The 17,654-nt window shown below is 41.2% G+C and overlaps 1 pseudogene; it reads left to right on the top strand.

Annotated features, from left to right (window-relative positions):
• Nucleotides 1-1,494: 1,494 nt before the first annotated feature.
• LOC115727424 lies at nucleotides 1,495-13,797 on the top strand (annotated as a pseudogene).
• The last annotated feature ends 3,857 nt before the right edge of the window (nucleotides 13,798-17,654 follow it).

Below are 17,654 nucleotides of genomic sequence, written 5' to 3'. Positions count from 1 at the left end.
TTTATCCGCCCCGGTGCGTCGCCATGGGGAGCACCCGTGTTGTTCGTCAAGAAGAAGGACGGGTCTATGAGGTTATGTATAAACTACAAGCGGTTGAATCAAGTGACGATCAAGAACAAGTACCCACTGCCTAGAATTGACGATATGTTCGATCGGTTGCGGGGAGCATCGGTGTTTTCTAAGATTGATCTATGGAAGGGATACCATCAATTGAGAATTAGGAAAGAAGATATATCGAAAACGGCATTCGGGACACGTTATGGACACTATGAGTTCGCAGTGATGCCGTTTGATCCGACGAATGCTCCCTCTGCTTTTATGGACCCGATGAACAGAGTGTTTAAAGAATTCTTGGATCGCTTCGTCATAGTGTTCATAGACGATATCCCGATGTACTCGAAGAGTTCCGAGAACCATGAACAACACCCGAGGATAGTGTTGGAGACTACGAGAATGCATCAACTTTTTGCCAAGCTCGGTAAATGTGAGTTTTGGTTGGCTTGTGTGGCATTCTTAGGCCACGTGGTTTCTCGCGAGGGAATTGAAGTGGATCCATCTAAGATTGAGGCGGACATGGACCGGCCAAGACCGATAACAATGGCCCGAGATCGAAGCTTCTTGGGATTAGCAGGCTACTATAGACGATTCGTGGAGAAGTTCTTAGCTATAGCCTCGCCTATGACTAAACCGTTGAAAAAGGATGTGAAGTATGAATAGACAGACAAATGCGAGTGTAGTTTTCAAGAGCTTAAGCAAAAGCCGACTATGGCTCCCGTGTTGACGATTCCGTCCGGTCCCGGAGGATTCGAGATCTATAGTGACGCGTCTCTCAGAGGTCTAGGTTGCGTGCTAATGTAACATGGAAGGGTAGTAGCGTATGTGTCTCGCCGGTTGAGACCCCACGAGTTGAACTATCTAATGCACAACCTAGAGTTGGCTGCGGTCGTGTTTGCCCCGAAGATTTGGAGGCATTATCCGATCGGAGAAAGTTTTCAGGTGTATACCGATCATCAGAGCCTAAAGTATCTGTTTTCTCAGAAAGAGTTGAATATGAGGCAGCGTCGATGGATGGAGCTACTCAAGGATTATGATTGCGAGATATTGTATCATCCGGGTAAGGCAAATAAGGTTGCAAATGCCCCGAGTAGAAAATCAGCGATTACTCAATCATGTGTGAGTGAATGGCGTTTGCTTGAGCAGGTGAGAGACTCAGACTTTAAGTTAAAGATAAGTCGTCTGTCGAGTCTAGTGGCTACATTGAGAATTGAGCCAGAAGTGCGGACCAGAATTAAGACCCTGCAGTTGACGGATCCCACTGTTCAGAAGATTCTTCAAGAAGACTCGGCTAAACGAAGGGTCGACTTTCAAGTGGCTGAGGATGGGATACTGAAGTTTAGAGGACGTCTAGTTGTGCTAGTCGATGAAAGTCTAAGGGAGGATATCTTATCGGAGGCACATCGTAGCAGTTATAGTATCCATCCGGGTAGTACGACAATGTATCAGAATTTGAAGCAACACTACTGGTGGAACGGCATGAAAGCGGATATAGCCAAGCATGTGGCTAAGTGTTTCATCTGTCGGCGGGTCAAGGCACAACACTGTAAACTTGGAGGACTGTTGCAGCCTTTGGAGATCCCGGAATGTAAATGGGAGCATATCACGATGGACTTCGTGATGGGATTGCCAAGAAGTCAGAGAGGACATGATTCGATAGGGGTTGGAGTCGACAGATTGACGGAGTCGGCGCACTTCATTCCCGTAAGAAAAGACTTCACCTTGGACAGATATGCGGAACCGTATGTGAGGCACATCGTGAGATCGCATGGAGTACCGGTGACGATCACCTCGGGTTGTGATCCCAAGTTTACTGCCACATTTTGGAAGAGTCTGCGGACCGCTTTAGGAACGAAGCTACGATTTAGTACGGCCTATCATCCGCAGACAGATGGTGAGTCGGAAAGGACGATACAGCATGTGGAGGATATGTTGAGAACATGTATCTTGGATTTCAAAGGCAATTGGGAAGAGCATTTGCATCTAGTTGAGTTCGCCTACAATAACGGTTTTCAGCAGAGTATCAAGATGGCGCCATTTGAAGCGTTGTATTGTAGAGCGTGCCGTACGCCGGTTTGTTGGGACGAAGTAGGCGAAAGGAAAATAACCGGTCCCGAGTTAGTACAACAATCTATGGAAGCTGTCAAGGTCATCAGAGACGGACCGAGGACTGCTCGTAGTCGCCGGAAGAGCTATGCAGATAGGAGGCGTAGACCTCTGGAATTCCAAGTGGGCGATCATGTTTTTCCGAAAGTGTCGCCTATGAGAGGGACATCTCGTTTTGGCAAGAGAGGAAAGTTGAGCCCTAGATATGTTGGCCCTTTCAAGATTTTGGAGCGGATTGGAAATCTGGCATATCGTCTTGCACCGCCGCCGAGACCGGCTCAAGTACATAATGTATTCCACATGTCGATGTTAAGAAAGTATGAACCGGACCCCGCTCATGTGCTGAGTTATGAAGAAATCGAGCTAGATGAGCGAGCTGCGTACGTGGAACGTCCGGTCAGAATCATGGATAGGAAAGAGAAAGTACTCCGGAGTAAGACGATTCAGTTAGTCAAGGTGGTTTGGCAACACCATGGGACTAAAGGTGCTACATGGGAGAACGAGGAAGTTATGAAGAGTAGCTATCCGTATCTTTTTGAAGAATCGTGATCGTATTGTAATTTCGGAGACGAAATTTCATAAGGTGGGGAGAGTTGTGATGCCCGGGAAATTTGGATTGCCCAAATTCAATAAAAAGGAGAAAAATTGAATTTTAGTCAGTACAAATTTTGGATCTCAAGGATGAAAGTGACGGATTTTGGACGATTCCCGAAAAATCGTTCGATTTCGATTGGGTCTCGAAATCGTAGTCGCCGTGACTTAGGATTTTTAATCCTCGCGGCTAAACTTTTCCGAACCTAGCCCCGTGAAAATCCAAATTTTATTCACAATCGGTTGAGCCAAAAATCCGTTCGGTCCTGATTTGTCGGATTACCATTTTGCCCCACCAATAATGCATGTGAGACAAATGTTTTAATGGTGAGTGGACTGGTGGGCCCCACCTCGGTCAAATCTGCCACCCACCGACCAACTCAGCCATCTCTCTCTCTCTCTCTCTCTCTGGTCTTCTTCTTCCCTGTTCTTGCGCGAAGACCACCCCATCGAAGCTCCCTCTCCATCGTTGGCTTGTGATTCCACCGCCGAACGCCTCCGCCCCGCAGCCAGCCATCATCCGACACCACCACCACTCCACCGCTATTGCACCTTCGCCATCTGCAGTCCGACGAGCTCGAGGAAGCTCGACGTCCCGTGCTCCGTTCTGCTCACCCTCGAACTGCGCCTACTCTACTTTTACTCGGGCCGCCGCGCGACGTCACCACCCGAACCGAGACCCTCGCCATGCTACGTCGCCTTCAGAGCCATTGACCACCGTCGTGTCCCTTCGGACCGCCGCGAGCAAGCCTCACGGGTCGTTGTGCCCCGTTCTATAGCCGATCCCCTGTTGCGGAGTCTTGAAGCTGCTTTGCCGTCTCCGCCGCCCCTCCCCCGCTCGCCGACCGCCCCAACAACCACCCACACCCCTCTCTTATCCCTCAAGGCTAGTGCAAACCACTCGTCGCCGGTAGAGGCTGCGAACCACCTCGGAACAACCTGCCCCGTTCTGTCCCCGAGTCCCCTGTTTCATGCCCGATTCTGCAAGCTGCTGCTCCGCCGCCTTACGCCGCCTCCGGCCACCACTAGCACCACCTCCGGCCACCTTGCGAGCCCCCCAACCCAGGACGAACCTTTCCCCTAGCATTTGGACGCCCGAGACCACCCAAAACAGCCCCCAAAGTCACTGTTCTACTTGTTTTGCCTCTCGCCGACATCGTTCATTGCCGGCCGGCGCCCTCGAGCCTCGTACCACTCTCCCGGAGTGTCGCCGAGTCTTCGGGCCAACTTTGACCGAATTGGAAGCCTGGAGCTTAAGTGGATCGGGCCGTGAGTCGTCGTCGTCGTTGGGCCGAGCCGAGTTCATGTCGCCACCGCTCGAGTTGAGACCGCCCGAGCTAATTTTATTGTGAGTTAGCCTCTAACTTTTGGTTAGGCCACTAATTACGTTCGGAATAGATTAATTAGCTAATTAGGGTGTTTATGTAGTTTAATTACAGTTGGATTAGATAGAAACGTGGTTTAGGCTAAATGACCGTAATTAGTTAAGATTAGTCAATTAGCTAGGTTGTCCGTGGCTAATTGCTTAGTAGAATTGATTGATTTGATCGATTGAATTGACTGATCGCGAGTGAGCGATAGGTCAGAGATGAGTGCGCAATTGGAATTGAAATTGAGATTAATAATCGATCGGCTACAATTGACTAATGGGATTATTGAATTGTTGGTTGTGAGTGCCGGTTTGGCTATTGAATGTCGTGGGGGTCCGATTAGAGGTTAATCACCCCAAATTGCTTGGTTTGTCAGTCAATATAAATTACGCATTCATGTGATCACGTATAAGATAAAATTGCATGTTTTTGCACGAAAACGGCCTTAGGCGAAGTATTTGAACATGCAAGTATGAACATTCGACCTAAATCCAAGGAAAGAACTGGCTGGTTGTCGAAGTGCACGAGTGGTCATATAATGGGATAATTCTGACGATCATTGTCTTACGGTCGATCGGTCCCGACAATCATTGTCTTCCGGTTGCTGGATGCACGTCGGTCATTGTCTTACGGCTGTACGTTTGCCGGTCGCAGCTTGTGATGGGCTGAAACCTTTTTAGGATTCCTATTAGCTCCGTGCTGTGTCGACAATCATTGTCTTCCGGTTGATCGAGCGGAGTCACATGGACTATCAGACGCCGTCGCCCGAAGTAAAGGACGATGCCCGATCGCGCGGAAGAGCACCAACCGACTAGTGTGCGGGACCTACGGGTCGGATCCGGTAATAAATGGACTACGTGTGATGTCCTGTGCATGCAAGTGCTGTGATGCTTTGTAGTGGGTTGAATTGATTTGGTTGATTGACTATTGAGTCGAGTCCGCATTGCATTACGTGTGGTCCGGAGGGTAAGCTTGCATGTGGTTGAAATATCTGTTACGTTCTGATGTGATTGCTTTTTAGGGTGTTCGAGCGAATCAACGTCCTAATCGGGCTTAGGCGTTGGCTTACCGAGATTAATTTCTCACCTCGTCGTGGTTAACAATTTTCAGGCAATAATGGAGGTCGTGGACGTTGAACCAAGAAGATTGTGGTAGGATTTTTGGGAATAGACGAGGGATTAACCTTACCCGACCTCGTGTCTTTTGGAGGTCTTAGTGAGCCACCCCGAAGAATGGGGTTGTATATATTGACTGTCGCTCGAGAGGTTAAGATTCGTCTGTTTTGGCTTTTGAATGAAGTTATGTTTTGTGAATTGATTGTGTTAATTTTCCTGCTATACTATCCCGCTGTTTTGATTGTCCGGGAGATTTGCACGTTCCGCATGCGTCGAAATTTTCGTAGGTCAATAGCCTACCTGGGACGCTATCATTCATGACCCGAGGCGAGTAAGGTAGGGATGTCGCGAGCTCGAGAGTCGGGGCGTGACATGCTTGGCATATTCTTATGTTGGCACGATAGGGTGCTTGGACTGGGCTAAAGATCTGATCGATATGTAGGAGTTTTCAACAGCTGGGAAAGATGTATACATTCGGGTCGCACATGACAATACAGGTATAAGAGGTTTCACCACAACAAGTGCCATTTGAACAGTATAACATATCTCACAATTCTTTTGTCATGTCAGGCAAGTCGATACAAACAAAACTTATCATCAGCGTAACTACTGGGGTTGGCATCGTGTTCGTAGGAGCTGCTATTTTCAGTCTCTGCAAGTGGAGAGCTTGCAAAAGAGGTATGAATAATTCTCATCTAATGCTTAGCTTCACATCAAAATTACTCTAGAAACATTACCAAAATCCCTAAGGCTCTTGACTCACCGTATATATGTCACATGGAAATGCATGGAAAGATCAGCTGAAGCGAGGCCATGCATCCGAATTGACAATGTTCAGTTTAAGTAACTTCTGGCGACAAACAACTTTGATGCAATAAACAAACTTGGCCAAGGCGGGTTTGGCCCCGTTTATATGGTAAAAGCCTTCTCTAAAATGTTCGTTTAGTAAAATTTTACGCCATTATCCGAGGTCTGATGCTTCTATGAGTTCGGAAGCAGGGAAAGCTGAATGATGGAAAGGAGATAGCTGTCAAAAGACTTTCCAGTAGCTCAGGCCAAGGCATGGAGGAGTTTAAGAATGAGATCATTCTAATATCAAAGCTTCAGCATCAAAATCTGATCAGACTCATGGGTTGCTGCATTGAAGGAGAAGAAAAAAATTTAGTATATGAATACTTGTCAAACAAAAGCTTAGATTCCTTTCTCTTTGGTTGGTCTCATCTCTTCAAGTCATGCTTGAGCTGATGGAGAAAATATATATTTTTGTAGTACTTGAAGTTATGAGATCTTTTTGTTTTCTTCCTTTCTTAGATTCAAGAAGGAAAGCAGAACTGGACTGGGATATACGTTTCCAGATTGTTCGAGGGATCGCGTGTGGGCTTATGTATCTCCATCGAGATTCTTGCCTTTGAGTTATCCATCGAGATTTGAAGGCAAGCAATATTCTATTGGATGAGAAGATGAACCCAAAAATTTCGGACTTTGGGCTGGCACGGATCTTCGAAGGCACTCAAGTTTTGCTAAATACTCACAAAGTTGTTGGAACACTGTAAGCTTTCAAGCCTTGTTGCTGGAATTCAGTTCAATTAGAAACTCTACAACCTGAGTGATTAACATGACCAAATCAATTGCAGAGGATATATGTCTCCTGAGTATGCCATGGGAGGGATATTTTCTGAGAAATCCGATGTCTATAGCTTTGGAGTGTTGCTACTTGAGATTGTCACTGGCAAAAAAAGCACGACCTTATACTACTGTGGTCAGCATTTCAATCTTCTTTCCTATGTAAGTGCGAGGTATACAGTCTCAAGTGATGTTCTATAATATCTTCGGCCATTTATGCGTCCTAAGCTCTCTAATTGTTACAGGCATGGCAGTTGTGGAGTGAAGATAGAGGACTAGACCTAACAGATAAAGCGATTGTTCATGCCTGTTCGCCATCAGAAGCGATGAGATGCATTCAGGTAGGACTTCTTTGTGTGCAGAACCACACGACGGACCGACCCAGCATGTTATCCGTAGTTCTGATATTAACCGTGAATCACAAATTCCTCAGCCGAGACCGCCTACATTCACCTATAAAAGTCAAATTCCAAGTCCTGATATCAAGTCGCAGTGGGAATGCATCTTGTCCCACAAACACGGCTTAAGTACACCCCAAGTGCCATAAGTTGTGTACGACGCTCACTTTAGTGCCAAAACTTTCAAATCGATCACTTTAGTGCTAAGTTTTTGTAACTTCGATCACTTCAGTGTCAAAACTTTCAAAACGATCACTTAAGTGCCAACTTTTTTTAAAAACGATCATTTAAGTGCCAATATTTTTAAAAAATGATCACTTTAGTGTCAAATTCACTAAGCCACGTCATCTCAAATATTAATAAAAAATAGCACATGTCGAATTTTCGGCAAGCCATGTTAGCTTTGGCACTAAAGTGATCGTTTTTAAAAGAAGTTGGCACTTAAGTGATCGAAGTTACAAAAGCTTAGCATTAAAGTGATTGATTTGAAAGTTTTGACACTAAAGTGAGCGCCGTACACAACTTATGGCACTTGTAGTGTACTTAAGCCCACAAACACCATCACAAACTCTATGGTTGAAGGAAGATGGTTATCAACATTTCTTGTGGCCTTTTCCAAATTGAAGTAGCATATGCACACCATTAATTGTCTTTATTCAAGTTCATGCAAGGAGTCGTGTTCATAGTATTCAAGTGAACCTCTCAGAATCAGTTGACTTGTATTTCGGATAAGCGCGTCCAGGTTAGATGGAGTGGCGTTTTCTGTACGAGTCATAAGTCTTTTTTCCCCATGACAGGGACTTGATGGCCACCACTGGGAAGATTGCACTCAAACAATTAGTTATCTTTTGAATGATCAAAGACTAAGCAAATTCCGGGAGGTTACATTAGACTGACCAACCTTTCGAAGAACTTTTGGCCATTTCAAATTCTGAGCTTGACCTACGTTTAAAAAATGAATTCTAAAGTTGGCTGGATGGCAGGGTTTTGAACAAATCGTTATCAGCTCTAGGCCTTGGAGCCATTTCATAATCTACAATTGACTTTGAGGGCCAGGTGTTGTTTGACTGGACCCCAGGAAATCTCTAGGAAAAGCCGGAACCATAACCTAATCTTTAACTAAACAATACGGATGAATGCAGAATCCTAAGACAAAACACGGTTTCCTGGTATCCAAATCTGTTGGTGAAATATTAATCGGGAAAAATGGAATTAGATTTTGAGGCTGTCTTTTAAGGAATTATTTGCCCGGAACGATATTAATGTTTACAAGTGGAAAATCCTCCAACATACAACAACGTCTCAAGCGAGAATACTAAATAACAGTTATGGTATTTCTCTAAAAACTCTCAAAGAGGAAATAATCGAAAATAGTGGCTGTATTTTTTTAGACAAGAAAATCGAGAAGTGAGAAGTATTGAGATGGAAACGATGAACATATAACAGTGTTTAGAACAGATACAATCATTTGCTTTGAAATCGTTGCATATTGAACAGATACTATTTAAAATATAAACGGTAAATTCAGATATAAGTAATAACATTATAACATTTTTTGGGGAAAAATACACTAGAAGTGCCATAACTTTCAAAATGTTCACTTAAGTGCCATAACTTTCAAAAATCGTTTACTTGAGTGCTACATCGGAGTAACATCGTTTACTTGAGTGCTATAGTAACTTTTCCAGCATGCCACGTCAGCTTTTCGGCGTGCTACGGTAACTTTTCCTGCGTGCCATGTCAGTTTTTCGGCTACCACATCAGCTTTTCCGGTGTCCTCGTCAGCATGGCACTCAAGTGAACGATTTTTGAAAGTTATGGCACTTAAGTGAACGTTTTGAAAGTTATGGCACTCAAGTGAACGTCGTACAAAAGTTATGGCACTTCTAGTGTACTTTTCCCTATTTTTTGATCTCCCGAATGTTATAACTTCTAAAAAGGTACAACCTCTCAAAGGCTATAAGACACCTAATATCGGGCTAAAAAAAGCGCTCATATTAAAATTTATAATGATAATGATAATCGTTGATTAGTGCTAATTTTACTCTGCGAGCGTGCAAGTGCGCTAATTGTACCAAAATCGCGCATCCCCGCTCGGTATATTAGAGTCAAGTTCGCCTAACCCATGATCTTTAATTATAAGGCTAGAACCCTTCCATTTATACATCGGTCCACATACTCATTTTTTTTCTATAAGTGACAAGGCACTTTTTCTTGGACAAACTATAAAAAATCCTCTACTTTGTTTGTAAAACAGATTTACAAACAAAAAAAAAAAAAAATTACAACCGAAATATCCATAGGATTAATATACATACATAAAGGTCTCTTTCAAGTTAAATATTTATTTAATACATGTATTGAAAGTTACATGTAACTATAGCTTTAAACTTACTACTTTGATAAAAAACCAGATATGCCACATATACACTTACCTCTTATTTCAACGAGAAGTTCTATAATTTATTGAACACTATATGGCCTTGTAGTTATTCTTTTTTCATTAGCTCTCTAGAATGCAACCCTAACTTCCGTAAGGAGCGGCGCTACTAGAGCTCATATAGGTGAAGCATCTACCATATAACTAATAGACACATTACTAATTTTATTAAACTACATTAAAAATATAACTCATCCTACAAAACATAACAGATAATACTAACATCTCATATCCGTGCTAATATCGGTATCAAACAACCACTTTCTATAACTTGTTTTTAATCATTAAATCTTACAACTAGCAATATATTAGTATTGGTTGGGTTATCATTATTTCTGATTTTAGTCTAATTGTTTCAGCATATTTCTTTTGAGGTAATCTTTACCCTCACTTTTGGTAAGGCCTTTGTAAAGTGATTAGTCAGATTTTCACTTGACCTGACATAGACAATTGTTATGATACCATTTTGAATCGATTGTCTCACATTCTCACGTCTAAGACAAATATGTGTAGATTTTGGTGTTATTTTCGAAGGCATTAGTGTTTATTTGGTAAGGCCATTGAACAAATACTGTTTAAAAATATAAACAGTAAATTCAGATATAAGTAACAACACTAATAACATTTTTTGGGGAAAAATACACTATAATTGCCATAACTTGTGTACGGCGTTCATTTGAGTGTCATAACTTTCAAAACGTTCACTTAAGTGCCATAACTTTAAAAAATCATTCACTTGAGTGCTAGATCGGAGCAAAATCATTCACTTGAGTGCTACAGTAACTTTTCCGGCGTGCCACGTCGGTTTTCCGGTGTGCTACAGCAACTTTTCGGCGTGCCACGTCGGCTTTCCGCACGAGCTACAGTAACTTTTTCGGCGTGTCACGTCGGCTTTCCGGCTGCCACGTCAACATGGCACTCAAGTGAACCATTTTTGAAAGTTATGGCACTTGAGTAAACGTTTTGAAAGTTATGGCACTCAAATGAACGTCGTACAAAAGTTATGGCTCTTCTAATGTACTTTTCCCCAAATTAAAGATTGAATGAACTGCTCCACTTTTAAATGGATTAAAGCTGTAAAGCAGGGGCCCAGAATAGCCAGAACCGTTGGTATCATGAAGGAGACCAAGTTTGATAATAAGAGTTATCTATGCCTATGGCGGTTATATTCATGCCTTGCAGCCATGAAGTAATTCTGAGTTATCCAAGAAGAGAAAAGAAAACAGAAAGTGGCCAAAAGCTTGAATGACTGAAGAATTCACTTTAGAGAAGCTTTGCTCGAAAATGGAAGGCTAATGTCAGCTAGTGATCCAAAACAATGCCATGTCACCCTTAAACTGAAATAGTCAAGAGTCCAGAGTCACCCTTTTGCTAGGAACCAGCATCAGATCTGGCTTCCTTGAACATGAAACTAGTGTTATTGCATCCGCAGAAACAGATGGAATCGAAAACCTAAACTTAACTTTGATGACATTAAGGACACAAATAGATAAACTAGCACAGATGGTTCAAGCAGAACCACCCTGCAAACACCACTAGTTCACTTCAAGTGCATTATCGAATCGGAAAACACTTCTACAATCCTGTTAGGATCATCACTGGTGACTACATTTCACAATTTTTATTGAACCCTTTTGCCAAAAAGCCAGAAAAACAACGAGGATTGCTTCATTTCTATGCACCACTATAGAGAAAGCACCATCACTCAAATTCCAAGAATCAAACGAACCTCTGAAGACGTAGTCGTGCAATTCTCGACGTCCAAGAGACTTGACTCAGCGAATCATTTAGCCACATCAGAAGGCGTTCTTTCGGCCGAACTTCGTTTGTCATGGCAACCATATGGCTTTCAACATTTGAAGTCGTCGAGATCGACATGGGAGGAAACCATCGCCCATCTCTTGACTAAATTACAAAACAAAGGAGATGAATTGGGAAACGCGGGAGCGAGGGGTTCGTCCGAGTGCATGTGGATCAGTACGATCTTTGATCACGTGGACACATGATCAACGGTTCCTATTGTCTTGGATGAGCAGACCTAGATACAACTTAAGTTTTGGGAAAATGATACAAATAGTCCTTGAACTTTGCCCCAATATACAATGTGATCCTTAAACTTTTAATTTACTCAATATAGTCCATGGACTTTAGCAAAATGTGAAATGTCGTCCCAAAATTTTTAAATAGTTTCATGCGATCTCTAAACTTTCCGTGCATGTTCAATTTCATCTCTAAACTATATGAAAATATTCAGTGTTGTCCCCGAGCTTGAATTGATAGAAGGGCAATATTGAACATTTTCATATAGTCCGAGAACTAAATTGAGCATGTATCAAAAGTTCATATGCCACATTGCACATTGTGGTAAGTTTTAACGACCAAATTGAACAAATTAAAATTTTAGATACCACATTGCATATTCGGCTAAAATTCAGGGATCATTTGTGTCTTTATCTCTAAGGATTTCTCTCATCAGTGTCATGGTCTGGTCGATGCCCCTCTGTCGAAGAGGTGATTTATGTGGTCGCTCAATGGTACACATCGACTAACTCGAGCTCCCAATGTCAAGAAGCAAACGCATACTAATATATTAGCCGGTGAATATATAAACTTATGTATATTTCTGATAAAAAAATAATATAGGTATATGATTAGAGCGATTTTTTGACCTGGCCCAAATAGATCGGGGGTAAATTTTTTGGGTTCGATCGATGGCCTAGCCCTAAATCGCAAATAATTTGCGCAAATCAGTTCTGTTCAGTATGGGCTGCTTTAGGTCAAAGCCGGACTTAAAAAAAAAACACAAGAGTTCATTTATATATTGCCAAATTTCAAAATTTGGACAATTGACCAACTAATTTTTTGGGGGGTTACAAAACATGAAATCTACGTTGATGTCAAGGTGACACAAGTTTTGATTAGGGTTAGAGCTAGAAGTCCCGCCAGCACAATCAAAACAGACTTTTAAGATACGATTAGAATTTGTTCAAGGTTCATGTTGGGGTGTTCTTCACGGTACTCATCGATAAGAAGACACCGAAGTCATAGTTTAGGCCCGTACTCTATTTGTAATTTGAGCTTAAGTCCTTTAATAGTTATTGTAATATGTAATCTATTTCTCCTATAATTGAGAGTTGTAATAGAGTGGTGGAATATGCTAATTATAATCGAATCGTCCACTGGATGTGGCCCGAAATTAACTGTGAATCAGGATAAATTTGATTTCTCTTCCTCGTTTTAACTTTCTACTTTGTTGAACACTCACAAAAATTGTTGGCACACTGTAAGCTCTCTAGTCCTATTTAAACTATCACTTTATTGATCAATCTTTTCAAGCAGACAGAAATGATCGACTTACCAGAAGGAACCTCTCAGTTTATGCATGTTTCATGCCCATTGTCCTTCAATACAATGAAAGAGTACATAACTTGTTAGCTTAACTTCAGTGGCTATGTGTCTCCATAGTACGCCATGGGCAGAATATTTTCCAAGCTGTCCGATGTCTATAGCTTCAGAGTGTTGCTGCTGGAGATCGTTAGCGGGAAAAAGAACGCAGCCACATATGACCAGGGCCAACATCTCAATCTACTTTCCTACGAAGTGCCAAATTCCAACCTTAATCGCTATTATTAGTTCCCTGCAATATTTTGACAGGGTTCTCTCTTATAGGCATGGCAATTATGGAGTGAAGGCAAAGCACTGGACCTAATGGATGAAGCAATTGCTGTAAGCTCTCCACCGGAGGTATTAAATTAATGTCTCCAGCTTGAGCCGTTTACGGAATTTAACGCAATTGAAGGATATATATCGGTTTTGTTAACCGATAGGAAGGACATTCAAGTTCATGCAAGGAGTTGTGTTCATAGTATTCAAGTGAACCTCTGAGAATCAGTTGACTTGTATTTCGAATAAGCGCGTCCAGGTTAGATGGTGTGGCATTTTCTGTATGAATCACAAGTCTTTTTTCTCCGTGACAGGGACTTGATGGCCACCACTGGGAAGATTGCACTCAAACAATTAGTTATCTTTTGAATGATCAAAGTCTAAGCAACTTCGAGGGAGGTTACATTCAACTGACTAACCTTTCGAAGAACTTGTAGCGATTTCAAATTCTGAGCTTGACGTAGGTTTTGAAAATTGAATTCTAAAGTTGGAAGGATTGCAGGGTTCATAACACAACATTATCAGCTCTAGGCCTTGGAGCCATTTCATAATCTACAATTGACTTTGAGGGCCAGGTGTTGTTTGACTGGACCCCAGAAAATCTCTAGGAAAAGCCGGAACCATAACCTAATCTTTAACTAAACAACACGGATGAATGCAGAATCGTAAGACCAAACACGGTTTCTTGGTATCCAAATATGTTGGTAAAATATCAATTGGGAAAAATGGAATTAGATTTTGAGGCTGTCTTTTAAGGAATTATTTGCCCCAAAATGATACTTATGTTTACTAGTGAAAATCCTCCAAGATACAACAACGTTTCAAACGAGAATACCAAATAATAGTTATGGTATTTCTCCAAGTACTCTCAAAGGAGAAACAATTAAAAAGAGTGACTGTATTTTTTGAGACAAGAAGATCGAGAAGGAAAAAGTATTGAGGTGGAAACGACGGATTTATAACAATGTTTAGAACAGATACAATCATTTGCTCAGAAAACGTTGCATATTGAACAGATACCGTTTCAAAATATAAACGGAAATTCAGATATAAATAATAATACTAATAAAAATATTTTATATCCTGAATGTTATAACTTCTAAAAAGATACAACCTCTCAAAGGCCATAAGAGACCTAACAACTGGCTAAAAAAAGTCCTCATATTAAAATTTGTGATGATAATGATAAATGTTGATTAGTGCCGATTTTGATATGTGAGTGTGCAAGTATGCTAACAGAACCAAAATCACGCACCCCCACTTAGGTATAATAGTGTCTAGTTCGCCTAACCCATGATATTAATTATAAGGTTAGAACCCTTCCATTTATATACTGGCCCACATACTCATTTCTTTTCTATAAGTGACAAGGCACTTTTTCTTAAACAAACTATCAACAATCCTCCACTTTGTTTGTAAAATAGAGTTACAAAAATAAAAATGTAAAAAAACATACCGCCGAAATATCCATAAGATTAATATACACACATAAAGGTCTCTTTCAAATTAAATATTTATTTAATACAACTATCTGAAAATTCTATAAAAGTTACATGTAATTATAGCTTTAAACTTACTACTGTGTTAAAGAATCATATATACCGCATAGACACGTACCTCTTCTGTCAACGAGAAGTTCTATAATTTATTGAGCACTATATGGCCTTGTGGTTGTTCCTCTTTCATGAGCATTCTAGAATGTAATCCTAACTTTTTGTAAGGAGCGGCACCACTAGAGCTCATATCGGTGAAGCATCTATCATATAACTCATAGACACATTACTAATTTTATTATTCTACATTAAAAATATATCTCAGCCTACAAAACATAACAGACGATATTGACCTCTCATGTCCACCCTAATACCAGTATCAAGCAGCCACTTTCTATAACTTGTTTTCAATTATTAAATCTTACAACTAGCAATATATTACTTATCATTACTGCTGATTTTAGTCTAAGGGGGAACAAGTACACCGTGAGTGTTATAACTTGTGTACGGCGTTCACTTAAGTGCTACGTCAACTTTTCCAGCGTCTACGTCAGCTTTGTAGGCGTGTCATGTCAGCTTTCGGGCATGCCACTTCAGCTTTTCGACGTCCACGTCAAAAATGGCACTCAAGTGAACGATTTTTGAAAGTTATGACACTTAAGTGAACATTTTGAAAGTTATGATACTCAAGTGAACGCCATATAAAAGTTATGGCACCGATAGTATACTTATTCCGTCTAAGGGTTTTGATACATTTCTTTTGAGGTCATCTTTACCACCACTTTTGATAAAGCCTTTGTAAAGTGATCAGTCAGATTTTTGCTTGACCTCACATAGACAATTGTTATGATACCATCTTGAATCAATTGTCTCATATACTCATGTCCAAAAAGGATATGTGTAGATTTTGGTATTATTTTCCAAGGCATTAGTATTTATCCTATTCAAGAATGGCTTTAGTCCACTCTATACAAAAGGTTGAATGAACAGCTCCACTTTAGATGGATTTAGGCTGTAAAGCAGGGGCTTGGAATAGTCAGAACCGTCGGTATCATGAAGGAGAACTACCAAATATGTCTCATCACCAGTTGCATGATGCAGATTTGAAGTTATGGTTTTTCGTATGATTCATAGATATGATTTACCTCCTCCATATTTGACAGTAAGAGTTATCTACGCCTCTGGCAGTTATATTCTTGCCTTGTAGCCATGAAGTAATTCTCAGTTATCCAATAAGAGGAAAGAAAACAGAAAGTGGCCAAAAGCTTGAATGACCGAACAATTCACTTCAGAGAAGCTTTGCTTGAAAATGGAAGGCTAATGTCAGCTAATGATCAAAATTGAAACCATGTCACTGAAAGATTTTATGAAACCACAGCCAACTTAAGCTCTAAAAGCTTTTAGTCTGGTCTTTTTGCCTAGTACTAAGTGTGGAAATATTCATTGAGGATGCAAATTGGGGCCTGGAAAGATTTGAACTTAGGACCTCTTGCTCTGATACCATAAAAGATTTTATGGGACCACATCCAACTGCTCTAAAAGCTTAAGCTGATAGAAGACGGCGTGATTTAATATTTATATATTCCAACAGTCACCCTTAAACTGAAGTAGTCAAGAGTCCAGAGTTACCCTTTTGCTAGGAATCAGCATCAGATCTGGCTTTGTTGAACATGAAACTTGTGTTATTGCAACGGCAAAAACAGTTGGAATCGAAAACCTAAACTTAGCTTCAATGACATTACGGACACAAATAGATAAATTAGCACAGATGGTTCAAGCAGAACCACCCTGTAAGCACCATTTAGTTCACTTCAAGTGCATTATCGAAACGGAAAATACTTCTAAAATCGTGTTAGGATCATCACCGCTGACTACATTTCACAATTTTTCTTGAACCCTTTTGCCATAAAGCCAGAAAAACAACAAGGATTGCTTCATTTCGATGCACCACTGTAGAGAAAGCACCATCACTCGAATTCCAAGAATCAAACGAACCTCTGAAGACGTAGTCGTGCAATTCTCGACGTCCAAGCGACTTGACTCAGCGAATCATTTTGCCACATCGGAAGGCGTTCTTTCGGCCGAACTTCGTTTGTTGCGGCTACCATATGGCTTTCAAGATTTGAAGTCGTCGAGATCGACATGGGAGGAAACCATCGCCCATCTCTTGACCAAATTACAAACAAAAGAGATGAATTGGGAAACGCGGGAACGAGGGGTTCGTCCGAGTACATGTGGATCAATACGATCTTTGATCACGTGGACACATGATCAACAGTTCCTATCGTCTTGGATGCGTGGACCCATATACAACTAAAGTTTTGGGAAAATTATACAAATCGTCCTTGAACTTTGCCCCAATGTGCAATGTGGTCCTTAAACTTTTAATTTGCTCAATGTAGTCCCCGAACTTTAGCAGAATGTGAATGTCGTCCCTAAAATTTTAAATAGTTTGATGTGGTCCCTAAACTTTCGGTGCATGTTCAATTTCATCCCTAAAATGTATGAAATATTCAATGTTGTCCCCGAGCTTGAATTAATAGAAGGGCAATATTGAACATTTTCATATAGCCTAGGAACTAAATTGAACATGTACCTAAATTTCATATACCACATTACACATTAGGGTAAAGTTCAAGGACCAAATTGAACAAATTAAAAATTTAGATACCACATTGCAATTCGGCCAAAATTCGAGGATCATTTGTGTCACACCCCGAATCCATCAAGTATGGGGGAAATGACACAACCGTCCTTCTGCACTAAGGAAGTAGCCTCAAACCACCTAAAATCCAACTATC

Source organism: Rhodamnia argentea, chromosome 3, assembly GCF_020921035.1.
Source record: "Rhodamnia argentea isolate NSW1041297 chromosome 3, ASM2092103v1, whole genome shotgun sequence".
Lineage (NCBI taxonomy): Eukaryota > Viridiplantae > Streptophyta > Magnoliopsida > Myrtales > Myrtaceae > Rhodamnia > Rhodamnia argentea.
Note: the sequence above shows the minus strand (reverse complement) of the source record. Positions and strands in the feature narration are given on the sequence as shown.